Here is an 8,575-nt window from a genome sequence, read left to right as displayed (position 1 = left end):
CCGTGCTCCAAACATACACCTTTAACAACCTTTTTCGAATTTCTAAATTAACCGTTCGCGAGCATAGAAGTGACTTCTTTTTATTAAAGGCGACACGACCCTGCGCTATCCTCTGCTTTATATCCTTACTACTCCTTCCATCCTGACTTATCTGACTTCCTAGGTATCTAAAATCAGCCACTTCTTCTAATTTTTCGTCTCCTATCTTTATATTCGCCCTTTCCCTACTTTTTCTTCCCTTGCATATAAGTATTTTAGTAACAATCTTATTTGAACCTTGGAGGTCCATGTAATACACCTCCTCTTGAGAGTATGACCTGAAAGGGTTGAAACAATAAATTTTTGTTACTCAAATATCTTTACATTATTTCTTAAGGTTATTCTCCCTACCGTATAAAACTGGGCACAACTTTATTAACTTAAAACTTTAGCAGCTGTGTAATTAATTCATTTAGAACTTATTTCTTGTTTGTAATCAAAATAAAGTAATTACATCAAAAAAATTCAAAAATCAAAAGCTTCTTTCATGAACTTAATAAACCAAAGCTTAATTAGATTTCATTCTTTAAAAATTAGTGAGCTTTTATACATTATACTGCACGTCTTTTGTCGGTTAGTTAATAAACTTGGCTATTAGTTAAATATCGTATATATATATTCGAGTTAATATCCTTCAAATGGTTTCTCCAATAAGGTATACGAAATTGGCATTACTTCTTAATTATTTTATCAATTATCTAGTTTTATTGCGGCAATTCTTAAGCAGCTAATCAAGTGATGATGCAATATAACCACAGAGCAATTACTATCACAATTACGTGCAATTTCTTGAATGCTCGTAAACACTCGCCGAAGTATAATAATCGGCTTCAACGTTAGGACGATCATATGAATTATAGACATTAGAGAAATTACGTGGATCCATTTACCTGGATAGACATATTCTTCATTAATATAATTGTTTCTACTAAATTAGCTTGAAGCGCTTGAATTTAATTTTACTTTAAATTCAAATCTTGATTTAACCGATTACTTTACAAGTGTATTCTCAAAACGAAGATCACAATTTAATTTGCAAGATTGAGACTAAAAATTCAGGAACAGGAGTAAAGTGTAGTATCCTGATCAATTTAAGCATCTAGGATTAGATTGTGCTTTCAAAATAATAAGAAATACGTTGAGTTTAATAAATATGCTATATAATATTTATGATTTCTATTAGTCTAAATTTAATACAAAACAAATTTTGTAAATTTTAATGCATATGAAAATAAAATCAGTTTTTCAATTTACCGATTACAGCTGCACAGAGTGACATCTTGTTTTAGCGACAGCAATTATCTACACAGAATGATGGCCGCCATCGGCAACAATGTAACAACAATTAAAAAGGTACAATGGCCGACAATCACAACAATTGAAAATGTATAATGGCCGACAACAAATGAATAATGGCCGACAGCATCAATAATACCGCAACAATGAAGTGATAAAGATGGCTGACCACTAATATGAATAAATTATTGTCTTGTTAATAAACTAAGGTTAGTCTTTTTCATTAAACAATATCAGAAATAATTAATTAATTTAACATGACGAGAGTTTTCTAGATTGATATTTATTAGAATGGTTGAATACTATCTTGATGTCATTTGCGTCAAGAATATACAAGCAATGATAATCATATTTTAGTGATTAATTAATATACTACGTAATCAACACCAAATTTTTGAATAGTACATTCGCTTTAATTCGGTTCGAAGTTCCAATACTGCTTTCACACCCTTAATAAATAGTTGGTTCAGTAACGTCATTTTACTTCCTGATGAGCTAATATCTTTGGTTCTAACATACGAATGTTAGTACCATAAAGTTGTGTAGCTATCGCTTCTGATGATACAACTTTCTGCAATTAGCTCTGACTATGAAAACGTCTAATTAAAGGATGACGCTTGCTTTTGTTTAGCGGTAAATTTTAAATACAAGTAGCAAATATTCCAGCAGGAATTAAACAACTGTCAAATGTCAATATTCAGTCATAGACTAAAATGTATCTAAGTGATACGTCATTCAAAATGGTACCATCCGTCCAAATTAGGACGGGTTCAACTGCTAACGAATATTTTATTATAGTTTCAAGGCTTTCGTGCCCGTTTCAATTATAACCACACCGCGCCGGTTAATAAACTCTTTCCATAATTTTAATTCGCCGCCTCTTAACTGCGGTAATTACTGCAAATGTTCTTGGCGGTTTCCGCTGTACGACATACAAACGTGTACATACGTATGGTATACACGCGTACACGGTAATTAGCAGGTGACTTATCAGTGAAGAGAAGTCAATTTCTCACCCCGATAAGAGATCTTGGGAGAAGAGCGAGTGTCTCTTGTAATTTTCCGCCATAAAGCATCGGACCATGTTGGCTCGGGGCATGTTTAATTGGTGGGCGGCGCCGGGCGTAATACGGTCCTGTATTTTTGAGGAAATGTCGTGGCATCGACTAAGACGATGCTATTAATATGAATAAATGTAAAGTACAGGTTGTTGGTGAGAAGGACTGGCTCTAATGAGCGGCTTCGTGCTTGCTTACAAATCGCTCCTTTTATACCAAGTCATTGTTCTTCTTACACTGAATCGTTATCGGGTGGGTCTCACGACGTGATGAGACGAGACTTTCCCTTTTCTACCACTTGTTCCTTTTTATGACCAAACGAAAATAATAAAAACCTTCCTAGATGAATCTTCCCGGGAATGCTCTAACATATACTGATCATATACGTTACTGGAAACGTATGAAATCTAGTAATTGTAAGTATACAATTCCTAGGAAAAATATACAATTCCGAGACTATTTAAAAAATGTGTAAAATATCGTTTCAAAGATTTTTTAATACACATATATCCTGGGAAATGTATACATGAAATTTCGATATTATAGTAGGAAATGTATAAANCACCAATTTGAACAGTATTAACATTTGTTATTTATGTTTCATTTACATTGGACTTTCAGCTTTCTATTTTCCTGAAATTTAACTTTGTAGAACGGTAAATAAATTTTCTATGGAAGTTCAAAGTGTGTATACATTTTTTTGAAGCACCCTGTATATGCATTTAGGAATTCCTATCTATTGCTTCCTCATGCAAAATTTGTATCAGTTCAGAGCTGGGCAGAGCTTTACTGTTTTGTGCTTGAAATTCTAAGCTTTAAGATTTTCTTGAGTCTTGATATGCGAATTACTTTATAAAAGTGCTTTGTAATTTCCAAATCACAAGTTGTTTTGAAGTGTTTGAAGCACTTACAAATTCTTAGGGGTTTAATTCTAGTTGCTTTCGAAGTCGTTGGATTTTAAAATGTAACTGACGCTTTAAGGGCTAAAGTACTTTAAGCATGAGCGTTTGGCTTAGGGTTTGAAGCTCTTTGGCAATGGCTTTGCTCAGATCTATTTCAGATTAATTTACATAGACTTGATCAAATCTCGATGGAGATTTAGGGCTGTATGCTTGAAAATCAGCTTCCACCCCTTCGAGGACTTCAAGACTTCAACGAACAAGCAGTTGAACCTTGACAAACGAATTAGTTTATAAAAGTGCTTCGTAATTTGTAATTTAATGGACTGCAGGTTCTTTCAAAGTGCTTGGATATTTCGAAATAATTGGTAGGTAATTTAAAGTTGTTGGATATTAAAATCTAATTAGCGCTTTAAGGGCAAAGAAACTTTATGTGACGGATTCGATGGTCTTTTGGTGGCGACTTTGCCAAGTTCTGTTTCAGGTCAATTTAGATTCGGGGTTATTAGAGAAATTTTTATTGTTTTATGCTAAAAAATATGCTTTTAGTCCATTCATGATTTCAAGAGCTTTTTGTTGAACAATAATTGAACTGGATTGAGTGATTTTTCACCTGTAAGTGAAGCAACGGCTTCAGGAATCATATCAATTCCTAAAGGTAGCAGAAATATTATGTTCCTTTGGACTAGAACCCCAAAGTGCAATATAACAATATGTATTCCAAGTTTAATGGTTTTACTAAAGTAGAAGTATTCAGTACTCTGTCAGATGTTAGTATATGTAGATTGCAGATAGTTAGTATTATGGATTTAATTGAAGGTCACTTACTATTCCTGTTTTGTCTAAAGGTAGGCATATGTGTGGATACGAGAATGTGCCTATTATGAATAAGCTCATCTATGTAGAAATGATTGGATGCAGCTAGCGGAGGTCGTTATAATATATACATAATAAGGCAAAGGAAATAATGCTCTTATTAAGCATAAAGCTAAGAATGATCGGCTACAATGGCCATTGTATTTTAAGATCTCTCGCAGAAGATATGCATGTCGGCTTATGTTTACGTACGGCCTCGCTAATATTTTATTGTAATTTGGTTTAAATTATGAGATAGTTTTATCAATGGAACCATCCTTATTTAGGTTATATTCAGAATAGAAAGAAAATGTTTAGGTGCTCACAGTTGGTTAGTTAACTGGCTTTTCGTATTCTATAAGTAAGTACGTTTATATGTGTATGTGTATCAGTTGGTACATTATAATAAACATTCTACTCGTAATGATGTTGATGACTCGAGGTATTTTTTCCATACATTTCCCACGACGCAAAAATCTTTTACCGTTGTTGTAAAGAAATAAACAAGCAATCGTAGAAGTTTGTTAACGAAATTTCATGTAGTATATCACTTTGAACAGCAAACAGTTATACGGGTAGGGCAAAACATTTACCAAACATAAAAATTACTCATTTACTTGGCACACACACACTCCTGAAATATCTCGTCATCGATCTAAATTTAACCCTATTGTGTTCGGAGGGAGACATCGGATTTGACCATGAACATAACCTTTAAGGTCATTTAAAAGCTCCACGCGTATTAGGTATGTGTAAATTTTAAGTGCTTTACAATAATGTTTTGTAATTGGTTACATAAAGGGCTTCATGTAGCTTCAAAGTGCTCAGGAATTTAAATCTAATTGCCTTCGAATTAATTGATAAATGGATTCTAAAAAGATATTGACATTTCAAGAGCTATGGTACTTTAAGAAAGGGCTTAGGGCTTGAAGCTTTTTTTGGTGAGGATTTTGCACAACTCTTTTTCAGGTTAATTTACATAGACATGATCAGAGCTGGGACACAGCTTTGGTGCTTTAGCTTGAAAATAAGTTTCCAGAACAATCAAAGCTTCATGACCTTCGATGAACAAGCACTTGTGGGACACTTTGGATAGACATGATCATAGCTGAAGAGCGAAAATATGATTCCCGATATTTCAGGTCTTTATGCCCTTTGAGGAAGAAACACTTGAGGGAGACTTAGGACAGTGACCTACAATTTGACAATGAGCTTGACCCTCGAGGCCATTTGAAAACTCTATACGTAATGGTATGCATAAAATTAAAATCGACATCTTTCATTTAGAAGTTACAATAATAATATGATTGATGTGTACATGAGCCCTTAGAAGAGCATAAGATACTTCAAGTAAAAAGTTTTTGTTTTCTGCATACTTCAGACATTTCTGGCATCATGCTTTAGATAAGAGAACCACTTTCCTTGCCTTTGTCCCACATTGTCAGGCTATAGTTTTTAGTCCCTAGATTCTCCTAAGTGTACATTTGAATACGTATTTCATATAAGCAGGTACTGTCCTTTAGTGGAAATAGCGATATTTTTTATTAAATCAAAAGTTGGTTTTGCGCCGGAGATTAAAATTTCAGGAGCGTACCGCGAGGGTCTGAAAGTGACTGATGACGTTTTGAGTCGATTATATGTTTACGGTAGCGTTCATTTTTCAACGTCGTACAAAAGTAGTTTTATATCTTGGATCGCACCTTTTTACAAAGGATGTGTTCTTATCATTAATAAACGTTCTAGTGACTTCGAAACAGGACGACTGCTGCAACTAATGAATTTCGCCCTTGGTTAAAAGACCTAAGGAGCGGTTGGCTCTGCATCTCCACCGCCGAATGAAAAATGAAGGGCGCAGAACAGCGGATGAGTTTACACGGAGAGTGCCTTTTAAAGTCATTAGAGGTGACGAAGAAAACCAAACACGTTCGTATTATTCCTATTCTCTCTGTTATCGCAGCGATCGTCTTGAGAGACAGTTGAGAATTTAATTTGAAGAAAAAATTAAATGCTCAACGAGTGAATTTTACAACGTTTTAAATAAACAAAATAAATTTTTTGACGTAATACAGTTCATCATCATAAGGTCGTCAGTCCTAAGACTAGTTGGACAGGCACCTCCACTCCTTCCTATCCTGAACTAATATTCGCATTTCCCTAAAACTAGAACATCCCACATCTTTAACTGTTTGTGAACAGTAATCTAATCTAAATCTACTTCTAAAGTCCTGTTTCTGCCTCTAATATGTCTCTGACTAATCTGTCTCGCCTATTTCTTATTGACTTTCATCCTCCGTTCTCCTACTTTTTCTAATACCTCTTCATTTCTAGCCTTCTCTATCCACGGTATCCTCAACATTCGTCGGTAACATCACCATTTTGAACGCTTCTAACCTCTTCTTTTTCGTCGCCACCACCGTCCATGTTTCGCACCCGTACAGGGCAGCGCTCCAAACATACACCTTTAACAATCTTTTTCGAATTTACAGTTACAATTAAATAAAAAAAGAATACATTGGCCAAATGAGCAAAATCTTTAAAATGCGATTTAGAGAACATAGATAAACTTCTTTAAAGAATAAATAGAAAGTTCTTCGTACCTACAAAATTTGTCTATATCTAATAAACCCAAAACGACGCCATTCTAAACGTAACTCATTATAGAGAGTTTTACAATATTCTTTATTAATCCTAAAATATATTAGTCATTGTTAGTAATGGTTATACATTGGTTAGACGATTCTGTAACGTACACAGTTAGGTACATATTGTCGGTTTTGATGTTGTTACCTTTTCTGGCTTGGTGGTAGAGTATTGATGAGTAAACCCAGGAACTAGGGGTTCGATTCCTGGCGAGGGCGTTACAGCAGCAACAATTTTTCCTCATTAATTTGAGGTTATTGGTTGGTAAAATTAATTCAAAAAATCAATTAACTAATGTATTGAACACAATTTAAGTTAAATAAATGTTACAAGGAAACATTGGTCGAAAGCGTATCTGTGACACATAGGGGGGGGGGGTTCATAGGTTAAGCATGGTTAGAAGATATTGATTTACTTTGAGGCTTGGCATTATCATTAAATAATCAGAGCCTAAATGGAAAATTATGAGAAAATTATATTGGAAATCTAATAAATTACTGCTACTACGAATTAAATTGTTGTTCACATTTTTTACTGCTTTAAAACATTATTATCGTTCTGTTTATGATTAAGCGTAGTTATAAATAAGAAACATCCAAGAGCATCTCGCGATTTTTTGTCCTTTTTAATAATAAATCGTGATACTTAAAATAGCGGCGACGGAACAGGGTATTTTAGAGTCAACCGTGTATGTAGCAGCATGCATCCGAATCCGACCTTCATTTGTTTGTTAGTGTCGCCACTTGCAAATACCCCCGAAGGATGTTATTAATAGTTCCATTTATAACCGACGATATCTTTTATTTCGCCTTCATTGTTCGTCGTCATTAGAACGCGTACACGTTGAGCATTTGCCCCATGTACGAAATAGTAACAACGGTTTGATTAAAGTTACCATTAACGTCAGTCCATGTTACGATTAATGGCAGTGAAAATAAGTGAAGTCGATTCTAGTCAAAAGCCACGGTGGCCTCTGCTAAAATATATTATATTAATTATTTATACTGTAACAACCATTAAACAGGTATTTACAGCGTCCCGTAAAGTAACCACTGCTAAATTTTTCAGATGGGGGTTGTACAAAAAAAAACAATAAATACCAACAATCACTACATTATAAATGTATACTTAGGTATAAGAACACCTTGCATTTAAAGGGCAACAAGGGGAGAAAATATAGGGGAATAATATGCAATTATAAAACACATGAAATCTAATAAAATAATTCGAAGTGGTCTGTATTCTGTCGAAACTGCTAGACGCGGATCGCGATTTCGATTTTTTGGATCTCCTCAGCGCGTCGCAGGCAGCTCCGACAGAATACAGACCAACTTTTACCTGCTGTCTTAACAGCGCGTTTTAGAAGATACCACAAGTGGCGCGGTAAACGCCATCTGTAGTACGATGCTACATTTTAGGATTACGTATGCTCCAACAAGGTCCATTTAAATATATGGATATCTACATGCTGAAACAAATCCTGGCGTAGCTAACATCAACGTGATAGGCACGTTACGATAATCGAATAAAATAATTCGGAGTGGTCTGTATTCTGTCGAAACTGCCAGAAGCGGATCGCGATTTCAATCTTCGTGGATCTCATCAGCACGTCGCAGACAGTTCCGACAGAACACAGACCAATTTTTACCTGCTGTCTTAATGGCGCGTTTTAGAAAATACCACAAATGGCGCGGTAAACGCCATCCACGTCTGGCAGTTTCGACAGAATACAGACCACTTCGAATTATTTTATTCGATTATGGTAACGTGCCTATCACGTTGAGGTTA

The 8,575-nt window shown here is 34.9% G+C and overlaps 1 long non-coding RNA gene across 2 annotated transcripts in view; it reads left to right on the top strand.

Moving 5' to 3' along the window:
- LOC108734703 overlaps positions 1–8,575 on the top strand; it is a 62,984-nt gene that overhangs the window by 8,713 nt on the left and 45,696 nt on the right. The window contains exon 4 of one of the 2 annotated variants that reach the window (XR_003232490.1): positions 1,303–1,530. The exons of the other annotated variant lie outside the window; for it this stretch is intronic. This is a non-coding gene — a long non-coding RNA (uncharacterized LOC108734703). Of the gene's footprint in view, positions 1–1,302; positions 1,531–8,575 lie in introns of those variants that run through there. 2 annotated transcript variants of the gene reach the window in all.

This window comes from Agrilus planipennis, unplaced genomic scaffold (genome assembly GCF_000699045.2).
Source record: "Agrilus planipennis isolate EAB-ADULT unplaced genomic scaffold, Apla_2.0 scaffold1, whole genome shotgun sequence".
NCBI lineage: Eukaryota > Metazoa > Arthropoda > Insecta > Coleoptera > Buprestidae > Agrilus > Agrilus planipennis.
Note: the sequence above shows the minus strand (reverse complement) of the source record. Positions and strands in the feature narration are given on the sequence as shown.